General features: G+C 39.7%; 1 long non-coding RNA gene across 4 annotated transcripts; it reads left to right on the top strand.

Moving 5' to 3' along the window:
• Positions 1-9,585: 9,585 nt before the first annotated feature.
• On the top strand, positions 9,586-13,405 carry LOC141627396 (uncharacterized). 4 transcript variants are annotated; one of them, XR_012536967.1, is made up of 4 exons: positions 9,586-9,680; positions 11,238-11,272; positions 11,376-11,445; positions 12,053-12,860. It is a non-coding gene; the product is annotated as an uncharacterized LOC141627396 (long non-coding RNA). The 4 variants fall into 4 exon arrangements; XR_012536966.1 differs by lacking the exon at positions 9,586-9,680 and adding an exon at positions 10,102-10,942; XR_012536964.1 differs by lacking the exons at positions 9,586-9,680; positions 11,376-11,445 and adding an exon at positions 13,000-13,405 and having other exon boundaries at positions 10,949-11,272; positions 12,053-12,566.
• The last annotated feature ends 10,429 nt before the right edge of the window (positions 13,406-23,834 follow it).

Here is a 23,834-nt window from a genome sequence, read left to right as displayed (position 1 = left end):
TAACTCTGACTTCCCCGGTTTGGCCATGATCCAGCCGGTCTATTGCTTGCATAGCTCTGCGCAGGTCTCTGGAAAGTTCCCGGCGCACTTGTGCACTCATGTCTCTTGTGGCCTACACCACCACAGCTATAGCAGTCACTCCCCAACTACCACTAACACTTCCACGGCCACGCCCAAAGGAAGCCCCAAAGATCGAACCCCGACCTTAAGAAAACCCCTTAGATCGATTGTGGTTGCCTTTCTTGTGATTAGATTGGCCACCAACCTCGCTCTCAGACTTCCTCTTCTCACCACCTGACCTCTCCTGAGCCATCTCCACCAACCTCTCGCCTCTCCCACCCCTCTCATAAGCTTCCTTAACATCGCAAGAACTCCCACGGGTAACTTATCCATAATCTTAGGGGTCAACCCCTCTCAAACCTCAACGCCAGATTCTCCTCACTCAAACCCATATCCTCAACATACCTAGACTTGTCATTGAACTGCCTGTAGTACTCGGCCACGACATCTCGGTCATCTTAAAACTCATCAAACTCTTCTCTCAACTTACTCCTCACATGCTCCGGTACGAACTCCTTTCTCACAACCCTATTTAAATTCCTCCCAAGGTATAGCAGGTAAACCTTGGTTTGTATATATCTCCTTAGCACTCACTTTCACCGTATCCCACCACATGCCACCGCTTGCCTCCCTCGGATAGAACGCCGCTTGTTCCACTCTCATCTCATCGGACGGTGAACCAAATCTAATATGTTCTCCATCTCTCTAAGCCGAGTTATCAAGAAGGTTCGGCTCCCAACCCCTTGTACTCTTTTGGGTTAAACTCGCTATATAGAGGCCGATTTTAGAATTATCAACCTCCTTCTCCTTATCCTTATCCTTATCTTTCCCCACAGTCTTTAAAGCCTCTGTAAGAGCATCCTGATGCTCCAACATCTTAACGATGTCATCTATGTTCATAAGCTCAGCTCTCGCATTCAAAGCAGTCTTCTTGGGCGGCATCGTGAAACTATATCAGAAAAGGGGTGGATATAAACAAACGCACTAAATCTCAAAACACGAAAACAAGTTGCCCAGACCCTACTCGATCGAGTTCCCAAACATACTCGATCGAGTAACAGGCTACTCGATCGAGTGCCCAACATACTCGATCGAGTGCCCCGACATCAGACCTCAAACAGACCTTATGATCTCTAACATACTCGACCGAGTACCCCCTACTCGATCGAGTACCCGAGGTACTCGGGTACTCGATCGAGTGCCCAAAAACACGATTCTGGACTCAAAATCGTCAAAAACCCACCCGATCGAGTCAGTCCCACTCGATCGAGTCATGCTAACTCAGAAACGCTACCCGCATGCTATGTCATATGCTAACATGCTAAAACTTTATAAAATCAACGTTATAACATAACTAAACATACAATGCTACGCATCCTTTCATACTATTCACGAAATCATCATATCATGCTATTAAACGCCACATTGTAAACATCCAACATGTTTTCATTCCAACAACAAGTCTACATATATCATCAACCTTTCTTTCATATTCTCAGCTTTCTACATCTCCAACAGTTACACACACTTCATCACGTTTACACACACAAGTTAACCAAACAACACATACAACTTGACTTACCCCCCCCCCCCCCATGTGACCGGTTCAAAATTGTAGGGCAAGGTCGCGACTTTAGGACGTCTCCCAAGCCTTTGCATTAGCTCCTACAACTTTTACCCTGGGTTCATTTTAATTGACTCCCTATGTTCATTAGGTTCATTGGTTACAGGTTTCAGGATCGTCGCTCTGATACCATTTGTAACACCCCCATACTCCAAGTGCCTTACCAGGACCACTCAGGTATAAAGGTATTACCATCTCAGTTACCCGAGGCAATGATAATCAAATAAACAATAAAGAAACAACGTTTAAATAGAAATACTTAGTTAAAGGTTACAATCTCGAAACCAAAACCAAAAGTATAATACATGAGCTCAAACTGACTGTTTACTGTTCTAACTGAAATGTAAAGAAACTACTATGCTACAGCGGAAGAATTCTATCATCATATCGAGGCAAACCCAGCTATCCCAGTACTCATCTCATACCTGCTCAATATCTGCTCACCATCCCCGAATGGATCACCGCAGGTTTACAAAACAACAACAAGGGTCAGTACTAATCACACAACTCAATATATATCAACAATAAGATAAACAGACAGCTTAACTGTCACACACACACACACAATCACGCCAATTCCAATCATCTCAATCATCGATCGTCCTTTGGACCACCACTCGCTAGTGGGGGACCGCAGCCGTACCCACCAAATCCCCGCTCTTCATAATGAGCGATAACCCTATCCATTAATGTGCACATCCCTTCTGTGGCGGGTTCCACAGAAGGAGAAACTAGGGCGTGAAGCCACTCCCGCAAGTGACCCCACTCAGCCGAGGACACGCCTCGAGAACCAGAAACCACAATCACAATCACAATCACAACCGTCACAAAACATTTACTATATCAAACAATCAATCTCAACACATCAACAATCATCCCATTATGGGATTAATACTGAGTAGGAAATCCTACCTTGAAAGCACACTATCAGACGGTCTCTACTGCTGTATTCAAAAAGCTTCCTCTACAAAACCTCCTCCTATCATACAACATGCAAATGCTACCAAATCACATACTACTCAAAAACCCCCAAATCCCTATATTAGGGTTTAACAAAAACAAAGGAAAGACAACAAAAAGGGTACATAGATCTTACCCTCGACGCAAGGATCTCAACGGTATAATCAACGATGAGAACTGACCTTCCAAACTCCGGGATTTGCTAACGATGCGATTAGGATTAAGAACGTACTTGCTTTCTCTCTTTATCAATAAATTAGGTTTTGCAAAAGTGTTTAGAATAGTGACGACGAAGGTTATATATCTTAATCGCATAATTAACAAAACCCGAGAAAAACTCCCCGAGAACCGGCTACTCGATCGAGTACCCAAGGTACTCGATCGAGTATCCTAGTTACTCGATCGAGTACCCAACAGGTCAGAAACTTTTCTAAAACGCAACTTACCCTTACTCGACAGAGTAAGGCCTACTCGATAGAGTACCCAAAGACACATAAATACGGAGTATTACAGAAGAACTAGAAATAGGAGACGAAGGTGGATCTTCCTCAAATAGCTCGTTCTCGTAGTAACTAGACAGAGTACTCAGCTCTTCCTCTGTCGGCAATACTCTAGATGATCATCTCAACTCGCGCAAAGTCCTTTCGATCTCAGAATCTAATGGTCTCAATACACCACCCTATGACCTGCGCATAAGAGGGAACTACAAGTAGAGTATGAGAAGAGTTTAAGGAACAGATGTCCCTTAAACTAAGAAAAAGACTAAGATAAAAACAACTAAAAATTTAAACAATTGCCTCCCCAGCAACGGCGCCAAAATTTGATACCTGTCGCAGAATACCAAAGATAAATTTATAAATCCAAACTACTACTATAGCTAGTGGCAGTCAGGGTCGAACCACGGAGAGGCGATGTAATTAATAGTTGTCTAATTTTAGTCTAAGGTAACAGTTGTGTGGGGGTTTGAGTTGAATAGTTCTATAACCTAGAGCAATAAAATTAAAATTAAACTAGAACAAATAAAATAGTGATTTTAGAAATAAGATGAAAACAAATAGTAAAAGGGTGCCAAACTGGTCGGTTCACTATAGTTTCGGCGGCAGTATCCTAGGTAAGTCTGAAATAATCACGTAAGACGAAAAAAATAAGAAGTCCTCTCGGTCCATTCTTAACAGGTAGCATCTTTCGATCTAGCTACGAGTCCCTAATATCACTAGTACTGACTCTCGTCCTGAAAAGTGATTTAAAAGTCTAAACTAACTTATCTCTCGATCTTATTAATTTAGTCGTCTTAATTAAGTAGTCTATTTCCCTCCCCTATCTTTCGATATTATCGGGTCGGTCAATTCCTAAGCATTCAACTTGTCGTGTGCACTCGATTCGTCAAATATAGCAATTAAATTAAACAAGACGAAATTGATCTCACGTGAGCCAGTCGATCGACCAGGTTAGGCGGTCGATCGACCATGGCGCGACTCAGGCCTACAAAATTTACGCCGCCTATACTACAGATTCCCTACATCTTAGCACAAATGATTTAGCTACTCATGGCAAAATTCATAACAGCAATAAAATTAACAAATAAAACAAAAGAATTCATAATCAAAATAACTAAATAATTAACTAACATGAATCAATAATTTGGCTTTTGGGAAACCTAAACTAGCCATTCTAACTATGAACGAATTAAAGCAGCGAAACTGAACAAAAGAACGGAAGAATACCGTAAAGAATTGAAGAGGAAAGATCAAACCCAAATGCGAAAGTAAACTTTATTAACGAAAGAATAATCTAAGCTGGTGAATTAATTAAAATTCAACTTCTGTGATGAACCCTAATAAATTCGATCCCCCTTTTGCAGTAGGGAGGAGTTACGTTATATAGATAATCATACGTAACTTTATTTTTAAAACATAATTACAATGGACTTCGGAATTCTAATCTTTTAATTCACGTCAAAAACACGGTTTGGTCGATCGACCACAAGGACCGGTCGATCGACTGAACATCGCTGAACAGTAGCTTCTGATCTTCGTACGCTGGTCTATCGACCAAGAGTATCGGTCTATCGACCACTTCAACAGGTACTTGGCTCCAAAAGCTTCGTGAATTCGTCTTTCGAGCCTCGATACGCGCACCAAGTTTGCTTCCCGAGTATAATACTTCATGTCAAATGCAATGCTAGGTACTCGGGGGCGAATTCGGCTAGATTTCCGCTGAATTCTTCACATTTCTGCAATATTACACAAAAACACAAAAGCAGACGGAAATAGGGGAAATAGTAGCTTAAACTACACAAATGAGCTCTGAAATGCGTGTGAAATAGGGTGTAAAACATCATATTTAGGACACGCATCAATGTTACTGAAAAAGATGAGGCGGAACTGAGCAAGAAAAAGGCCGGAGTTAACAGTAGCAAGAAAAAGACGATCATGTGTATGTCGATCGATCGACACGCACGCCTCGTCGATCGACCACTCGCGAACAAAGTGCGGTTTCTGTTTCGAGGAAGCGATCGATCGACTGACCTACATGGTCGATCGACTGAAGATACTGCTGATCGTGAACCTTTTCGTCCTCCGATGCCAGATAACTTGAGGGACCACTTATTTCCGGGTACGACGAATCCAAAATTATTGAGGCAAGATCCAAATGCTGATGGGTCAGTTTCGGTTCCAAAGTATGACCCCATGACGGTTAATGGTTCATTTCTGAGACGGTCTGAAGAAGGTTCGAGCTACAACAAGGACAAAGTAGTGGATTTTCAACCGAAATCCACAGATGCCGGTATGAGAGACTTAGAGGAGAGGGCTAAGATGCTTCTTACAGCCCCTTATCTAGAGAGATTGGTGCCGATAAAGGAATAGGTATCATTTAACAAATTTGAAAATGTTATTCGTATTTTAAATGTGCAAGTTTCTTTCCTAGAATTAGTTAATCAAGTGCCTGCTTACACGAAATTTATGAAGCAGCTTTTATCTAAAAAGAAGTCACTTGATACTGTGCAATCTGTCGCACTAACTGAGGAGTCATGTTCCTATTTGACTCATACTGCACCTCATAAGCTAGAAGACCCAGGTAGTTTTTCAGTCCCATGTAATATTGGCACCTTTTCTATTGAGAAGGCATTATGTGACCTAGGGTCCAGTATTAGTGTTATGCCTTTGAGTCTTGCCAAGAAATTGAAATTGACTAGGTTTGCAGTTACTAACATGACAAGACATATGGTCGATCATTCGGTCAACCTATAGGAGTCTTAGAGGATATTCCTGTGCAAATAGGAAAGTTCTTTTTCCCAGTTGACTTCGTTGTACTAGATATACCCGAGGATGCTCACATTCCTATCATTTTGGGTAGACCATTTTCGTATCTCTTCTCTGGTGCGATTATAGATGTTGGCTTAGGGACATTGACCATTAAAGTAGGGAAACAGTCCATTATTTTTGCCCAGACCGCTAAGAAGAAAGATCCTATGTGGCCAGTCACTTGTAATACGATTTCTGAGAAGAAATCTTATTTTGTGCTTTCTGATATGCGTGCCCCTATGCCTATTTCTGCTATAACACCTCCGCCCCTGATTGGGAGCAAATTGGAGGAAGATTCTTCATTTTAGATATTGCAGAAATGGTTTGGGAATTTGGAGCCGCATGTTGCTCCAGATGTGAAGGAGCCAATCGTTCAAAGAGGCGGCCTAGGATGTCTGAGCTATGCAACTGATGAGGAGCCTGATGAGGAGCCAGTCAAGGTGACGGAGTCCGATTTGGATTTTGATGAGCCAGACGAGGTCATTGATTGGGAAGATGTTAGAGATGTTGATCCGTTGAGTTCTACGGATATTGGAATTGATTGGAGTGCTGCTGAGAAGATGAGCACTGTAGAGGCTACCTCTTGTAGCCAAAAGCCGAGCAAGTGGGCCATTCCGTGGCCATTCTTGATCAACTATTAGTTGATTAAGATTTTTTAAGACATTTTATTGCTTTTGTTAGACTTTTTATTGTTTTGGTTTGCGCGAGACTTCGCTTTAATAAGTTCGCTTAGGATTTACAGACCTTAGACTTTACATTTGGGTTATGCGCAATTTTAGGCGCGTTATTATGTGTATCTGCAGGTTCATAGACCATTTTAGCTCAATTTATTGAGTTAATTCGAAAAATCAGAAACTTACAGCAGGTTTTCTCAGCCGATCGACTGGCTGCTATGGTCGATCGACTGAGCCGCGATTCCGGCGGCTTCTGTTCTTGTCACCCCTGGTCGATCGACTAGCTGCTATGGTCGATCGACCGCCTTCGATGTTGTACCTGTTCACGACCATTCCCCTGATGTACCTGTTCACGACCATTCCCCTGTTGTGTTTGGTCGATTTGCGGAGTTGAGGGAGTCTTTTCTCCACTATTCTCCGATCCATTTCTGTTTTTTATATTTTTCTTATTTTGCACATAATTTTGCGTTTCGTAAATTGCTTCTCGGAATTACGCGCGGTAATTTTGTTTCTTTTCAGGTACCTATGGTAGCACTGCTGGCTACTGAAACCTCCTAGCTCACGCTGGTTTGGGGTGGTTTCCTTTTGTTGCGCTTAAAGTCTTGTGAGTTTCCGAGTCCTTTTCATGTTTTATTTAGTTATTATTTATCGCAAAAATCCCATTTCCCTTTTATTTTCTTATATGATTTTGCACAATGGGGACATTGTGTGATTTGCTTTGGGGAAGGGTTTTGCGCATTGCATTCACATGTTCTATTGCATTTCTGTTTCACGTTTATTGCACTTCAGTTTGCATTTGTTATTTCATTTCCTATATATATACAAAAATTCAAAAAAATTGGAAAATTTCAAAAATTCAAAAAATTGCACGTTTATTTTAGCATATAGGTTGAGTCAGAACGGTAGTATTTCAATGATGACATTGCATTTTCATCTGTTTATGCCTAAGCCATGCTCAATTGGCATGTTATTAGTAGAATCATATATGCATAGTCTACGAGTTTTCGTTAATTTATTCGCTGAATCTTGAGACTTGACTTAGATTTATGGCAAACTACTTATATTTCTAGCGCATTTTGTCCATCAATCCCTACCTATTTTGCTTTCCTAGCGCATTTTATAAATATTATAGGAAAGAAGAAAATGAGGCGGAATTCCCATCTCCCATGCATATTCGGAAGCTTGTTGACGATCTTAGATGGAGAGATTCTAAGCTTGAATCTTTGTTCATCCATATGAGGAAAGCTCAAGAACAAGTAAGAAGGAGATCTTACTTGTGCCCTTTGATCCGAAATATATAGTAAGGAAAACGATTTCTTCACTTATCTATTTTAGTTTGCATGCATAAAATTTGTATTTAATTTTATGACTAAATTAATTGTAACATATATGAATATGTTATATAATGAGATATAGATTTCTAACACAGCTCATTTGGTTACAGATCATAATCGAGAACTCTATTCTGTCGTTGATCTTTTAGTTTTAAATGTTAATGGAAAATGCGTCGCCTATCTTTTAATCCTTTGGTTTCTGATATAAAAGGTAAGAAACATTTGATAAATAATGATATGGTTGATAAGTTTCCAATCCGCATGCTGACGTTACATCTATTTCCGCTTTTATTATTGATTCTGAACACCCTGATGCGCCTGGTTGTGACATTATTATGGATTCTGATATCGTGTTTGCGGCCACTGATCCTCTCATTAGTCTGAACTCAGATAGCCTTCTTAATGAGGCTGCTCCCGCTTTGTCTACTAAGAATGACGATAATCCCTCCAACACTTATACCTCAAGACCTGCAAAATACTCCTTCTCCAACAAAACATATCCTAAAAACGTTTTGCGTTTGTCGTCCCAAGACTATGAGAATTTGTTGCTCGGGAAGAATCTCCATTTTTATCATCAAAGATCTTTGTAATCTTTGAGGGTTCGTCCCCTCATCTCTACAAATTTTATTTCGACGGGAACTCCCCATGAAGAAAATTCAAGGGAAGTAGCATTTCTCATTCCTAATCTTTCTCATGAAGCGCGCCTTGAGCATTCACATTTGGGGTGTGAGAGTGAGAGTGATGAGTTGGGTCATGGAGAGGCTGTTTCACATATTGCCAAGAAGAAAAGACTTTCGTGTGATTCATCTGTGATTAATAAGGTATCCACGGTTCAGTTTCAATTTGTTGCAATCGAGGAGAACTGGAGCATGAAGTGTTTTCACAAGACGGAGCATTCCATTCACCGGAGTCGTATGGTTAGGTCTCCTGCCAATTCAAGGAAGAGATCGTTGGGTTGTGTCGACAAATTACCTTTGTTTTTTTACAGGTACACGGAAACATTCGAATGTGCTAAAATAAAGGAGGTTGACTTGCTCCAGTTCGAGGACTATTATCATCCACCTCTTAAGAAATGCCGTATTACTAGTAGAAAAAACACCTATTGCGTCAGTGGATTTACGTCGGTTCTACAAAAACTGACGCAAAAAGTACTTAGTTTTGGCGGGAATGCAGTTTTGCCCTATAGTCAAGCTTTTTGCGTCGGTTTTTGAAAGAAACTGACGTATATAATGCGTCGGTTCTCAGTAAAACTGATGTATTTGATCAAATACATCAGTTATGCTACAAAACCGACTTATTTGATATTATGTTTTTGCATCAGTTATAGTTGAAACCGATGTAAATGATGTTTAATAAAAAAACCGATTAAACACGCTCATCAGTCATCACCAAACCCTGATCACAACTCTCCAACAAAACCCACCCTTATTTTTGCTCTTTAGAAACCAAATCCCCAAAAATACTCCACCGCCTTACCGCCACATCCTTACCTTTCTCGTCGACGGCCGCTCAGCTCTCTTATAGGTCGCCGGCGAGAACCTCCTTCTCCCACATCGTCTTCGATTGGAGTCCTCTTTCATCTCCTGTAGAATTTTTGCTCTTTTCAGAATAATTTCAGGATGCCGTCTCTTTGGACGTGGTTTGGTGGATGCGATGAGTTGTTCTTCGTTTCTGAAATATAATGTTAACTCCTAAATTGGCAACTTTCTTCTTTCCCAGTAAGGTCAAGTTCTTCATTTCAGTCTTCTTTTCGTTTGAGGTTTATTAGATTAAAGTTGTTTTTACTTTATTATTTTTGTTTGCTTCTCCCTGATCTTTTATCTCTGTTGGTTGGATTGTTGTTTGCTGTGTCTACATACCCTTATTGTCAATGTGGGGGAAAGGAAACCCTAACTTTTGGTATCTTCTTCTTTTTCTTTTCACATCCCTTATTTGAGTCTACTGAACTTATAATAGCGCTTCCATTCAAGTTTTCGATTTTTTAGGTTACTTAAGTGTTTGGACAATTGTTATGTGAAATAAGTTTGTAGATTAAGGGTGTGTTTGGATTGAGTGATTTGGAGGGAAAAGAAAGGGAGGGACAGTATGCGATTTAAACTCCCTTGGATAGCAAATAAGGGTGGAGGGAAATGGAAGGGGAGAGATTTGGAGGGATACATTTTCCCTCCTCCAAGGCATATCAAAATCTCTCCACAATAGGCAATATTTGGAAGGAAATTGTATCCAAACACCCACTCCCCATTTGCCCTCCCCTTCCCTTACCTCCCTTTCTCTTCCCTACTTCCCCCTCCCCTCCCTTTCCCTCCACTTTTGCTATCCAAACACACCCTAAATCGATTGATTGTCCTTGTTCGTCTTACTTTTAAGCTGCTTACTTAACACTTTATCAGCTTAAGTTGTGATTGGGCCATTTATGCGTTTCCTAATAACGATTAAGGGGATCTGGCTGTGTTGTTTAGTTGTTACCTGTGTTAAATACTCGAAAACGCTGACTGAAATGTTAAGAGGCAAGGGGAATCATGAGAGGAATCAATGTTTATTTTGGTTTTCATAGTGGATAAGTTTTTCTCTCACACCAATAATTTATTTATATTCTTTGTCGTGGGTATAAACCAGGATTTCAGATGCTTATCTCTACAATTGATGGCCATCTACTTTGTCTTACGTCATTTTTGTGTCAATTTTCTTCTAGTTCCTTTTAATATATTTTTGTCTTTCGGACGCTTATCTCTACAATTGATGGCCCTAATTCTTGACTTTTAATCTTGTTGTGTATATAATTCAACCTTTTTTGATTTATCAGTTGGGTAATATAACAGGAAATGAGACTGATCTACATTGCTTTCTAAGCTTAGGGTTGTTAGTTATGTCTTGATGTCATACATACAGATCTTTATGTCTTGATGTCATACATACAGATCTTTCAAAGCTGCTAGCAATGATCCAGACTCCGTTCTTCATTATGAATTTATACAAGATTACAAGGTTGTCATGTACTTTCCATTTGCTTTGTTGCTGCGAGTCTCATCTATTAATTATTGACATCATAGGATTGTTGGCTGAGCGCATATGCTTCTGTGACTGCATATACTTGCTTTCCTTCTACTTTGTGTAATTTCCCATGGTTTTAGTATTCTCCATCTCTGAGCAGCTGAACCTTGTTATGCATGCTACTCTAAAAAATATAAGTTTAACCAATCCATCTATAAAGCTTCTAGATGCTATTTGTGAGTGTTCGACATCATTGCTAATGTTTGTGTTCTCCTATTTGATATGCTAGGCCACTTGAAGCATTTGGATGGACATATCGAAGAAGTAAGAGGAACTTAAAGTCTTAACTTTCTGTTAACTTTCACATTTTAAACCGTAACGGTATATGGAGTATCACATCCTCTAATCTTCTCTTTAAATTGACCAGGTTTCTTACTTTAGTCTACCAGCTAATGATCTGGTTGATGTCATTGGCTCATTGCTCCATTGTGCTACAAGTAATAGTTAGCTTTTCACTTTCTAACACCTAAATAATAGCTAAAGTCTCCATTGTCTTGTTAGCTATGCACTCCTTATTGCTTACTCCTATGATGAAACCGATACGAGAATTGTGTTACCAATTAGAGCATTCTCATTAAGTATGATGAAATTGTGACCATCTGTGTTATGAACTCCATGAAAATAGATGATACTTTCCAGATGAATTTTGATGGAGGCATTTCCTAGAACAAAATTTGTTATGCCACAAGATAACATTTGAAATTTCAATATTTTAATGAGCCAAATGACCTCAGATAAATTCAAGTGAGACAGTCTGACATCATGGGGATTTTGATTTTTGAGGTTTTAGTATTTTGTAGATCAGTAAGCCTGTGATCACCAGGCCACCAGTAATCATGGCATTTATGGGTAGGACATACTCCCTCCATCCCAATCATTTGCTTACGTTTTATATTCTTTGTGAGAAGGATTATTTTAAATAAAGGTAAACAAATAATTGGAACAAAGGGGGTAGAAATTAAAATCAACGATATTTGTTATGTTCTTGGCTCTGTCATTAGGATTCTTCATTTATTTTTCAATACTGACATTCTGAAGTTGCAGATTGTGGAGAAAGGACTAATGACTAAAGCTGATTATGATGAAGTTAAAGTAAAGCCTTGAGTCTGTTTGAGTATGGACAAGTTCATCTACTTTCATACTTTTCTTGACAACCTGGTTGTCGATAGTTATCTAATAGCTACTAGACTTTTAGGTGATCCTTCCTTCCCTGACCTTCTACTATGCTTTTTATTATGATTTATCATAAAATTAATGAGCTAAAACATTCTGAACTTGTCCCGTGATAGAATTTTGCTATATTGAACCTCTGTGAAGACAAGAATCAATATTTTTGTTTATATTTAGGGCAGGTTCAACAGCCTCACAACTCACTCTACTCGTTGATTACCCAACTAATAACATGGTTCTCCTAATAGCCTTAATGAAATATTTATCCTTTTGTATTTACTGATTCTAGATTTTTTTTCCTCTTTTTTGTGAAAACAGATCGCGAGAGTTGTTGATAACATTTGAGTAGGGGTTTCACTTCAACACTTTTAATTCTCGGAATTACAAGGTAATAACTTATGAAAAGTGAGAGATGTGTGTCAGGTCCAATAATCCTATCTCAAAAGTGCTAATTGTCGAAAAATGTGTGCATTTTCTTCTCAATTATTCATTTTATGGCATGGGTTTGTGTTAATGCTATACAAGTTAGACCTTAAACTTTAGAATGTGATGTATTGTTGCTAATGTATAATGGTCCATTACATTTCTTCCTCACCTTTGTTGAAGAAAACTTCTCGGAACACTGTGCATACTGCCTTTTACTTTCGCTTTCGACTACTATGTGATAAAAATTTCTAGTGGTTAATGAGGTCATTATTGATGCTCAATTTGCTAAATCTGGCTGTTGACATTGGTACCCTAGACTGTGGAACTGTCTATTGTTTTTACTTGGCCTAATTTTATTTCATCTCTCGAATATTGACATCGTGTTCTGTATGCAGTCTCAGTCTGTGGCTTTCACGGCAGCGATATGAACTTATTATGGTTGTATTATGAAGTTTTGTTATTGCTTCAAGATATTGTTCGCTATCTTCTCGCTTGTTCAATGACTGGAGCAGACTGGGTTGCCATGTGATATATGTATTCCTTTACTACCCTGATCGAGCACTATTGACTTGATTATGCCCGGTTGAGACGTTGAGTTGTGTTAGGTTTATGGCATCTAGTTTGGATTGATATATAGTTTTATGTAAGTTTACTAGATATTTTGAGAATATTTACTATAGATTAACTTAGTAACTAAGAAGTTTGTGTGATTATTTGTACTTTGGATTATATTTGGAACGTTGTTGGGTTGAATAAGATGTAAATTTGTTTTACATGTGATGTATTAGTGGTTGGTTGGATTTATTGTTGTTGGTTTTAAGTTTTGGTTTCGGATTGTGAGTTTTATGTAATTTTCGGCAGCAAATTTATATATATAAAAAAAAGCATTAATAAATTGTGTCGGTTCTTGAAAGAAATGATGCAAATTAGAAAAATGAATTGGCCCTAAAACAAAATATCAATTGCATCAGTTATGATAACAAATGAAGCAAAAAATAAAGAAAATGCATCGGTTCTATAAAGAATTGATGCAAATGTTGAAGCATTTGCGTCGGTTATATGTACAATTGCGTCAGTTTTTAAAACAAAACTGACGCAAATAGTGCTTTTTTGCGTCGGTTTTCAAAACACAACTGACGCAAATGGTGAACTTTTTGCGTCGGTTTCACAACTGACGCATAGCAAATACGACCCCTCGATATACGTCAGTCCAAAACCGACGCAAAAGGTCCTCTACAACCGACGCAATAGGGGTTTTTTCCATTAGTATGAATGATGACCGACGAAACAAGAATAAGAAAGTATACGTAGGTCAAAGGGCATGAAGCAAGAGGATGGAGCACTGTGCAACGATCCGTGCGTCCTATGCACAAGACGAGCGGGTTGCCAGGGAATTATCCGAGCGTCCCGACAACAAGACGAGCGGGTTGCCAGGGCATGATCCGAGCGGCCCGGCAACAAGACGAGCGGGTTGCCAGGGCATGATCCGAGCGTCTTCCCCTCCGCCCGAGCGGATCGTGGTAGAAGCAGCAGTCCAATTCGCTCTTCTCCTCGCAAGACTTGCATTTCCCCACTTTAAAACTTAGCATTGTTATTTACTAATATATCCTTACTTAACCTAAGGATGTACCACTATATATACTCCATTTGTAATAATTGATGCATGATCTAAATATGATGTTTTACACTCTCTTTTACACGCATTTCAGAGCTCATTTGTGTAGTTTAAGCTACTATTTCCCCTATTTCCGTCTACTTTTGTGTTTTTGTGTAATATTGCAGAAGTGTGAAGAATCCAGCGGGAAATGAGCCAAATCCGTCCCTGAGTACTTGGCATATTATTTGACATAAGGTATTTACTCGGGAAGCAAACTTGGTGCACGTATCGAGGCCTGAAAGACAAATTTACGAGGCTTTTGAAGCAACTACCTGATGAAGCAGTCGATCGACTGACCGTTATGGTCGATCGACCAGAGCGCGATTCCTAAAATAGACCAGGAGCTACTGTTCAGCGAGGTTTGGTCGATCGACTGGTCCTTTTGGTCGATCGACCAAACCGTGATTCTGGCGTGAATTAAAAGGACGAGAATTCCGAAGCCCAATGTAATTAGGTTTTAGGAATAAGTTACGTAAGATTATCTATATAACGTAACCTGATGTTTTCAGAAGATGAGGAGGGAATTTTAGGGAAATAATTAGGGTTCAATATCAAGTTTAACATTAGATCTCATAATCATTCAATACAATCGGTTTTATTTGCTTTACTTTCGTTCGTGCTTTCAGATTCTACCTGCTTTCATTCGGTAAATTACGTTCCTTGATTTCAGTTTGTTATTATTCATTATTAGATTAGAATTGATTAGTTAGAATCCTTGAAGCCTTAATTCCTTGTTTTACGCAGTTTTCGTATTCATTTAATTTAGTTATGAATCCTACTGTTTTCATCTCTAGTTTCGTTATTATTGTTAATTCCAGTATGAGTAGCTAAACCCTTTGTGCTAAGATGTAGGGGATCTATAGTGTAGACGGCGTAAAATAGGTTGACCTGAGTCGCGTCATGGTCGATCGACTACCTTGCATGGTCGATCGACCGGCTCACGTGAGAATTGCTTCGACTTAATTAATTTAATTGCTATATTTGAAGAATCGAGTGCACGCGACTAGTTGAATGCTTAAGAATTGACCGATCCGATAAGATCGAAAGATAGGGGAGGGAAATAGACTACTTAATTAAGACGACTAAATTAATAAGATCGAGAGATAAGTTAATTTAGGCTTTTAAATCACTTTTCGTGACGATAATCAAGACTAGTGATATTAGGGACCCGTAGCTAGATCGAAAGATGCTACCTGTTAAGAATGGACCGAGAGGACTTCTTATTCTTCCCCTCTTACGTGATTTTCTCAGACTTACTTAGGATACTGCCGTCAAAACTACAGTGAACCGACCATCTTAGCATCCTTTCAATATTTGATTTCATCTATTTTCTTTAATCACTCATTTATTTGTTTTAGTTTAATTTTAATTTTGATTGCCTTTAGTTATAGAACTATTCAAATCAAACCCCCTCAAACTGTTACTTTAGACTAAAATTAGACAACCATTAATTGCATCGCCTCTCTGTTGTTCGACCCTGACTGCCGTTATCTATAGTAGTAGTTTGGATTATAAATTTATCTTTGGTACTCTACGACGGTATCAATAATCAAGAGAGGTACACTCTCTTAGCTTAGATCAAGTTCCCTTAGAATAAATCAATCTCTCTTATATTAGATTAGGAGTAGATTAGAATATATTATCCTTTAATCATTCCATAAAATTACACATTAATCTTTCCTTAATCATTGTTCAAGTTTATTATTATTGCGTAATTGAAGATTATTGGGTTATTGTTGGAGAATTGACAACTCTTCATCAATCAATCAAGTTTTCTTCTATTATTCTTTGCTTTATTATTTGGATTATCTTAAGTTTGGTATAATCTCTTTACTCTTTACGTTTTATTGTTTATTTCCTCTTCCTCTTATCATGTTTATACTTGTTGTGATGATTGACACCATTAATGATATGTTTTCCATGATATTGAGTGAGTAGTCCTTTAGCTAGGATTAATGGGGAATTAAGGGAAACAAATATGGGGATTGATTCATGCTTAATCTAATATGTTTTCATAATTAAATTGCTTGCTTGTTGTGATTTCAACTTATGCACATGTTATGTTTGATGAAATGCGAGCCTATGAATGCTTGCATTTTTTTACCCATCTCCTACCTCTTCAATGAGGCTTGTAAGCATATAAACCAACTCGAGCCTCATTAGAGCATGCATATAGTTGGATAGGAAGGATTAAGTGGACTTGTAGGTGTTATACAATCTAATCGATTCGGCTCCGGGACCTAAACCTTCTTAGGGATTGTAAGCTTATACACCAACTCGATCCCATCACAACAAGAAGTGCTCGCATGTAATTGAGAACATGTTTGTATGATTTACTCCCATGAATCCCCTATGAACCCATGATATCCTAGCATTTTTAGTCATTTGTTTACATCCTTCCTTTTATTCCTTGTTTTATTTTATTGTTTGTATTAGTCTAGAACACAACTACAAACCCAAATCAATTGTGACACTAGCATAAATTGAGATAGATAGACTTAGAACCCAAAGCACACCATCCCATGGATCGACCTCTACTTAACCACTAACTAGCTGTTTTTTGAGAATATAAATGTGTTTGATGGAGTGAACAACGACTCGCTATCGCCATTAAAATGGCGCCATTATCGGGGACAGTGTTATGTGATTAAGTTCTTACTTGTTTGTCTATTTTAATTGTGCTTTAACCTTGAGGAACTTGTTCCTCAAGGTCGTTCTTACCGTTTTTGTGTAGTTTCCTTGCTTGTAGTTGTATCTTTATCTTGATTATAATGATGACCCAAGATTTGACATATAGAATTTGTGGTGGATCTTTTAAGTATGACTATGGGTATGGGGAATTTGAGGAGAAAGTCAACACAAACCTACCTTACTACTCATATAATGAAAAGCCTAACTACTATCCCCAATTTTCCCACCAAATCACCACATCAAATATCCACAACAACCACCCATCCAAGGCCCACCTTACAATGAATTCCAAATATCACGATTAACCACTTTCACACCCACCCACAACAAAAAGATGAGCCTAACTTTGACATTCAAAGTATGATTCTCCAATTGATGGGAGATCAAAAAAACTTCTTCAAATAAGTGCTAGAGGAGAGCCAAAGTAGACACAATTTTCTTCAAAATATATTTACCCATGGTGAGGAGTTGGCAAATCAAATTGCCCAAATGAAGGAAACCCAAGTGGCTACTCCCCACCAATCCTTCAACATTTTCCATGAATGCGAATTTGAATGAGTGACCTTTGATATAGAAGATGAGAAGTTGAAAGAGCCAATCCCTTTGAGCTCCTGTGAGTATGAAAGTGTTGTGTTCGATGAAGAAGACACGAGGTTGAGTAAGCCAAATACTCTTAACCTTTGTGAGTATGAGGGTGTGTCTTTTGATGTGAATATTGAGATGATGGAGGATGGATTATTGGAGAGAGATGAAGCCCCCGTCTATGATTCTTATGAGGATAGCCATGATGACGAGATCGTGAAAGAAGCTTATGTGTTTTGCAAGGACTTTTGGAATAAGGAAGAAGAAACTTGTGAGATCACTTTACTTGAGGAGCCTATCCTTGAGAAATTTGAGATATCTTATCATGAAGAAGATGAATGCCTCTTCCCTATTGCCTATGAAGACCATTTCACACCCACCATGGAACCTATGATTGTTGGAGATGATATGGTGAATCTTCTCCAAAAAGTCAAATCGTCATATAAAGGGTACTTGGTGGAAAAGCTCAAGAACAAACTTGCAAATGAACTCACTTGTGGAAATTTGGCACCCACAATTCCAACTTTTAAGGAACCCGATCATCAATGTAGTGAGAATTCTCTTCCACCTTAGAAGGATTGAGTAATCAAAATGCTATCATCCTCACCAAAATGAAAGGAAAGGATGGTAAATGGAAATCTCCGGACGAAAATGAACCAAACTTCATTCCTAATGTTTACAAGAATCATGGGCTTACTTATTGGAAGCATTGCAAATAATCAAGTGCCAAGAGCAAGGTGAAAAAGAGAATTAATGATGAACTACCTTGGCCAAGCTTTATTTTAAATTGGAGCAACCCATATATATGCTTATTTGGGGCTTGTTCACAAGCCTTTGACCTTCTTCTAAGAGCCTTTGAGCTTTATGGACAAAGAATTCCGACACTAGTTTGGTGGAGTCCTATCTCAAACCACCAATTGTAATATATTCCTTATTTCCTTCCCATAATCTTTGCATTGTATAAATATTGTATATACCATTGTTTTTCTTGCATTTTCATACATGAGAGTGGTGAGAGAGGGTTTCTCACCCATCTATTGAGCATATTTTCAGAAAAAGATAAGAAAGAATCACAAAAGGGTGCAAGGGAAATATTGTGAATGAAAGGAACAAGGGATTGACGAAGAATGACACAAAACGCTCGTCCCGACCATGAGACACTCGTTCTGAGCCTTGCCAAAAGCATAATTCAGCACTGACCTACAATCCGCTCGGATTGCTCAGGAGACGCTCGTCTCAGTAAGAAGACGCTCGTACTGGCCATGGGACGCTCGTCCTGAGCGTAGCCTTTGAAACATTTCTGTACTGTGTGAGAATCCGCTCGGATTCTCAAGAATCCGCTCGTCCCAGAAGAGACGCTTGTCTCTACCGGGATACGGTCGTCCTCAGCCGGTCATAAAACATCCAGGCTCCCTGTCTATGAATCCGCGCGTCCTCTCGGCAAGATGCTCGGATTGCAGCATCAAGACGCTCGTCTCGAGCACGAGTCACTCGGATTGCCTCGGTTTTCAGTCGGGTTCTCGATCTATCCGCCCGAGCCTAGCCTTTATCTGCTCGACTCCCACCCGTTTTCCTTTATAAACACCCCTACCATCCCTCATTTTCCTTATCTTATCTCCTAAAAATCTCACATCATCATTTCTCAAAAATCCCCATCACAAAAATCAACCCAAAACCCTAAATTTTCAACCAAAAATGATGAACCTAAGAGGCAAGGGCAAGAAATCCGCCGAGGCCGCACCTAAGAAGCGCAAGGGTGCCTCTTCATCGACTCCAGGGGAGACAAGGGGCCATCGCAATGTGATGATACAAGGTGTTTAACAACTTCAATACTTCCCCGAGGTAATCTTTACTTGCGATGAACACCGCCAAAAATTCGTTCATTTGCTAGGTAAGCGTTACGAGCCCACTCAATTTATTGATACCGCTATTTTAGAAGTTCTCGGTATATAAGGTATCAAACTGAAATGTTCTTGGATGGTTTGGGTCTCGGGAAGCTATTCTATGCCCATGAAGATACTTACCTTAGTCTTACCCTCGAGTTTTTGTGTAGTCTCCGAATCGTCACTAATACACGAAGAAGTGTTTCTATGGAGTTCCGACTTTGTAATCAAGACCATAGGTTAATCTTGGACCAATTTGCAAACATTTTTGGTCTTATAGTGCCAAATGACAACACCGATAAACCCTCCGACTTCAATGTTAACCACATTTGGAGAGCCATTTCGGGGAGGGAACTCTTTGCCTTGAAACAATGCTATACCTTTGCCATCCAACATCCGGTTATTCGGATCGCCGAGCGCTTCATAGCCGACACCATCAATGGAAGGCTAGAATAAGATAGGTGCACCCTTCTTGACTTGACCTTCTTAGAGTCCTACTTAAATGTTCAAGGGACAAGGGCTTACAATTTCAACACGCCCCTTAAGATGCTTACAAGGCTCTTTGATTATGCTTAAGGGATTAAGTCCTTTGTGATGGGAGGCCTAATCACAATGTTGGCCAATGACCTTTGCCTCGGGTTTAACCTTCATGGGGCCTATGAGAAGCTCCAAGGGAGCACTTTTATTGATGAATATGCTATCTTCAACCACCACCGGTGGTGCACCTACACACAAACCGGGAGTGTGGAGTGGTTTACGAAGGGATGCTCTTCAATTATCCTCATGGGGTGGAGCGTACCACCTACCGAGCCACGGTTGAGTCGGTACTCACCTACACTGAGCTACCTCCTCGATATCGAGATCCACCCCAACCCACCACAAAGAGAAGAAGCACCTCGTCAACCTCGTTAGTTGCCGGGGCAGGGTAATGCACCACCATACTATGTACCCATTCCACCCTACCCGACACCACATGTTCCATTCACTCCCCAAGATCCAAGAGCTCCAAACATCAATGATTTGATGAAGCTAATGCAACGTGTCGATCTTGGAGTTTATGATGGGAGGGTTGACAACTACTTGGTGCAATACCCCTCCTATTAAAACATGGCTCAACAAGGGTATATCAACCCTATAGGCCCTCACCCATCTTGGGCTCAACCGCACCTTTTGTTCTCCAATCAAGGGAACCAAGACGGGAACTTTGGCGGCCAAGGTGGAGGATTCTTTGGCCAAGGAGGAGAGTATGACCAAGGAGGTTCTAGCGGGCGTGGATGCCGCAATGATGATGATGATGACGAGTGAGATGGCAAGAGGTGTCTACCACACCACCTCTAATTGTAAGATATTCTTTCTTTTCCTTTCTCTCATATTGTATCGCATTTTCAATTATCTTGCATTTAGTTACATTTGTATTATATTCCATTTTGCTTTAGTTAGTTCATATAGTATAATTGCATTGTAACATAAATATATTAGTTTGCATTGTGATATATTTCATACAATTAGTTGTTTTCACAAATGACCAAACCTATTCATTTCTACACTAGAAATAGTGATTAAATCGGTTTGGGGAGGTTTGATCATAGGTGACTTAAGCATTTAGCACGCATTATATAATATAGTTTAGATTGCATTCATTTGTTATATATGTCATATAGAATTGCATTTATTTAGAGCATTCATTTATTCATATAATTGCATTTGTTCTTCAATTTTCATAAAATCAAAAATTCAAAAATATGTATTTCTTTTTCATTCCTACTCCTACATGTACATTGGGGACAATATTCAAAATAAAGTGGGAAACGGGAATTTATATTCCAAAATGCATAAAAATTGAAATTTTTTGAAAAAACTCAAAAATATGTCTTTTAATTTCATAAAAACAAAATCCATAAAAATTTGAAAATTTCAAAAACCAAAAACATGTTCCTTAATTTAGTAGTGTAGAATTGTATATACTTGTGTTTTTGTTCTCTTCTCAGATAGATACAACACTACATTTGAGGCATTATCAAGAGAATGTGAAGACCGCTTTGTATGATCACTCTAATCCCTATTTCCCTTCCATTTCTTTTCATTACTCATATGAGGGGGATGGGCTTACATGTCAAGGAGGATGTGGTGTATTTTGTTGTTGCGGTTTGTGTACCTATGTGTTGTTAGAAGTTGCATTTATTTTATATGGCATAATAGTTGATAGAAGCACATGCATTAGAGTTGTATATATGTTAGTTGCATCATGGCATGTAGTTACATGGTTAGAATGTTTGTGAAAATGCCTATTTGGAAAGCTTGACAAGTGTATATAAGGCCCTTGTAGATAATTTTTCTCCTTGAGACTTTGTTTGCTAGAATTGTAACACCCCGGCCCAAACCGGGTCGAGAGCGGTTACTTATGATAGCTCACCAGGCTGTGTACATGGCCCACAGATCAACACGGGTCCTTTACAGCGCATTTTGTCCTCACTCATGCGCATCTCGGAAACCTTCCCAGGAGGTCACCCATCCTAAAACTACTCCCAGTCAAGCACGCTTAACTTTGGAGTTCTTTCGCATGGATGGCCATAAATAAAAGTGCACTTTGTTAATATGAGTAGTACTTCCAATCTCTTTAAGCACTAGTCATTTAAGCCTATCACTGGACCTCTTCAATTACCGTTAGGTGTTACAGTCATCCCCACTTGAAGAACGCAATGTCTTCGTTGCGCCTGGGAGCATAACCGCTAACCCAGAATCCTCCCCCGCTAGGTGTGTGATCACAATGGAGCGTATAACCACTGCCTCCAGGAGCGTATAACAACTACCTCCGATCACCACACGATCGCAGGGTTACTCTGATACCACTTGTAACACCCCGGCCCAAACCGGGTCGGGTGCGGTTACTTATGATAGCTCACCAGGCTGTGTACATGGCCCACAGATCAACATGGGTCCTTTACAGCGCATTTTCTCCTCACTCATGTGCATCCCAGATACCTTCCCAGGAGGTCACCCATCCTAAGACTACTCCCAGTCAAGCACGCTTAACTTTGGAGTTCTTTCACATGGATGACCATAAATGAAAGTGCACTTTGTTGATATGAGTAGTACTTCCAATCTCTTTAAGCACTAGTCATTTAAGCCTATCACTGGACCTCTTCAATTACTGTGGGGTGTTACAGTCACCCCGACTTGAAGAACGCAACGTCCTCGTTGCGCCTGGGAGCATAACCGCTAACCCAGAATCCTCCCCTGCTAGGTGTGTCATCACAATGGAGCGTATAACCACTTCCTCCAGGAGCGTATAACAACTGCCTCCGATCACCACACAGTCGCAGGGTTGCTCTGATACCACTTATAACACCTCGGCCCAAACCGGGTCGGGAGCGGTTACTTATGATAGCTCACCAGGCTGTGTACATGGCCCACAGATCGACACGGGTCCTTTACAGCGCATTTTGTCCTCACTCATGCGCATCCCGGAAACCTTCCCAGGAGGTCACCCATCCTAAGACTACTCCCAGTCAAGTACGCTTAACTTTGGAGTTCTTTCGTATGGATGACCATAAATGAAAGTTCACTTTGTTGATATGAGTAATACTTCCAATCTCTTTAAGCACTAGTCATTTAAGCCTATCACCGGACCTCTTCAATTACCGTGGGGTGTTACAAGAATACCCTCAAGATACCCTAGGATGTGTCATACTAGTATCTTTTGACCCATGGACTAAGGCCTAGTCAAGAGTACCTTGTGGTGTGATAACTCCTTGGATATCTTTTATTTCAAGATAACCTTTGAAGCCATGCAACTGTTCTTTCACTTCTATCATCAATTTTTGTCAAAAAAAAAGGGAATGGGCACAACAATCACCAAATTGAGTCCAAGTTATCAATGTCAAAAGTTTGCAAATTACATCAATGAAAAGAGGAGCAAAAATATTCTTCTATGCTTCAATAAAAGTACTCTTGCTACAAAATGGGGTTACTTTGAAAATGTCCAAAAAAAAAATGCAAATATTGAAAATTTTGCCAAGTATGAAATTGCCAAACATCAAAAATGGCAAAGAAATGTTCTCAAAAAGTCCAATGCCACAAGAAATTGGGAGGGGGGGGGGAATACAAATCAAAAAGCAACTACCAATGTGAAACTCAAAAACATCTTGATCCCTTTTATCCATTGATCTTATTTGTTGCATGGCGCAGAGGGGACGACCCTTCTTCTTGCCTAGGCAAGACAGGGAATTCCACGATCCTACAGTGTTTCTAACACCATAGGGAGCTTGCTCTTGACGAAAGCATTTAGCAATTGTGGATAAAGGTACCCTAGTTTGACACAACTTGGAGGTGATTTGTTGGTATCCTCTGAGACTTAGTAGCTTAGATAAATGATATGTATGATGGAGTGTGTACCCTTAAATTGCTCCCCCTTTAG

This window comes from Silene latifolia, chromosome Y, assembly GCF_048544455.1.
Source record: "Silene latifolia isolate original U9 population chromosome Y, ASM4854445v1, whole genome shotgun sequence".
NCBI lineage: Eukaryota > Viridiplantae > Streptophyta > Magnoliopsida > Caryophyllales > Caryophyllaceae > Silene > Silene latifolia.
Note: the sequence above shows the minus strand (reverse complement) of the source record. Positions and strands in the feature narration are given on the sequence as shown.